Here is a 1768-nt window from a genome sequence, read left to right on the forward strand (position 1 = left end):
AATCTGTAATTTTTGCTTGCCATTTTTATCCAATGATTTTAAACCCTTTTCCTTGTTTTCTAGGGCTTGTCGTTCTAGTCTCTTATTTCTTGGTTCTCTTATTAACTGCAGTTCTTTAAGTTCGTCAGATTTTTTCACTGCATCGCTAATATTTACTCCTGCTTTTGCCACAGCAAGAGTTGCGCTTCTGATGTTGTTTGATATAAAATTGGCCACTTTGGGGATGAGAGATGTTAGCGCAGAGAAGAAACCGTCTCCTTCGATTTTTTTTTCGTGTTTTAAAATAAAAAAATTTAATGCGGTTATTTTTACTGTATTATTATTAGTGATCTGTGGTTTGGGTAATTTATAATTGGGGAGTTTGTTATAATACAGTTTGGAGGAGTGTGTTATAATACAGTTTGGGGAGTCTGTTATAATACATTTTAACAGTTTAGGGAGTCTGTTATAATACATTTTAACAGTTGTGTCTTTTCGGATATGACGCATTGAAAAAGCTGCGCATGCGCAGAAGTGAAATGGGTCATATCCGAAAAGACATATACTACTTACCTATGGGAAACTTCGAATTCTTTCTGTAATCGTTTTTCCTTTGGTTTGGTGTCTTGTAACGAGTGCTGGCGGTCTACCGAGCAGGAAAAGGCTCAACGCTCGGGCAAAATAACCCCATTTGGCAAAGTAAGGTCTTGGCATTTTCGCTCTATGTGGCGTATGGGAAACTTCCCATTCTTTCTGTAATCGTTTTTCCTTTGGTTTGGTGTCTTGTACCGAGTGCTGGCGGTCTACCGAGAAGGAAGAGTCCCAAGACTTGGGCAAAATAACCCCTTTTGGCAAAGTTAAGTCTTGGTATTTTCGCTCTATGTGGCCTATGGGAAACTTCCAATTTTTTCTGTAATCGTTTTTCCTTTGGTTTGGTGTCTTGTACCGAGTGCTGGCGGTCTACTGAGCAGGAAAAGGCCCAACACTTGGGCAAAATAACCCCATTTGGCAAAGTTAGGTCTTGGCATTTTCGCTCTATGTGGCCTATGGGAAACTTCCAATTCTTTCTGTAATCGTTTTTCCTTTGGTTTGGTGTCTTTACCGAGTGCTGGAGGTCTACCTAGCAGGAAAGGCCCAAAACTTGGGCAAAATAACCCCATTTGGCAAAGTTAGGTCTTGGCATTTTTGCTATATGTGGCCTATGGGAAACTTCCAATTTTTTCTGTAATCGTTTTTGCTTTGGTTTGGTGTCTTGTACCGAGTGCTGGCGGTCTACCGACCTGGAAAAGGCCCAACGCTCGGGCAAAATAACCCCATTTGGCAAAGTTAGGTCTTGGCATTTTCGCTCTATGTGGCCTATGGGAAACTTCCCATTCTTTCTGTAATCGTTTTTCCTTTGGTTTGGTGTCTTGTACCGAGTGCTGGAGGTCTACCGAGCAGGAAAGGCCCAACACTTGGGCAAAATAACTCCATTTCGCAAAGTTATGTCTTGGCATTTTCGCTCTATGTGGCCTATGGGAAACTTCCAATTCTTTCTGTAATCGTTTTTCCTTTGGTTTGGTGTCTTGTACCGAGTGCTGGCGGTCTACCGAGCAGGAAAAGGCCCAACACTTGGGCAAAATAACCCCATTTGGCAAAGTTAGGTCTTGGCATTTTCGCTCTATGTGGCCTATGGGAAACTTCCAATTCTTTCTGTAATCGTTTTTCCTTTGGTTTGGTGTTTTGTACCGAGTGCTGGCGGTCTACCGAGCAGGAAAAGGCCCAACACTTTGGCAAAATAACCCTATTG

Source organism: Lottia gigantea, assembly GCF_000327385.1.
Source record: "Lottia gigantea unplaced genomic scaffold LOTGIsca_506, whole genome shotgun sequence".
Classification (NCBI taxonomy): Eukaryota; Metazoa; Mollusca; class Gastropoda; family Lottiidae; genus Lottia; species Lottia gigantea.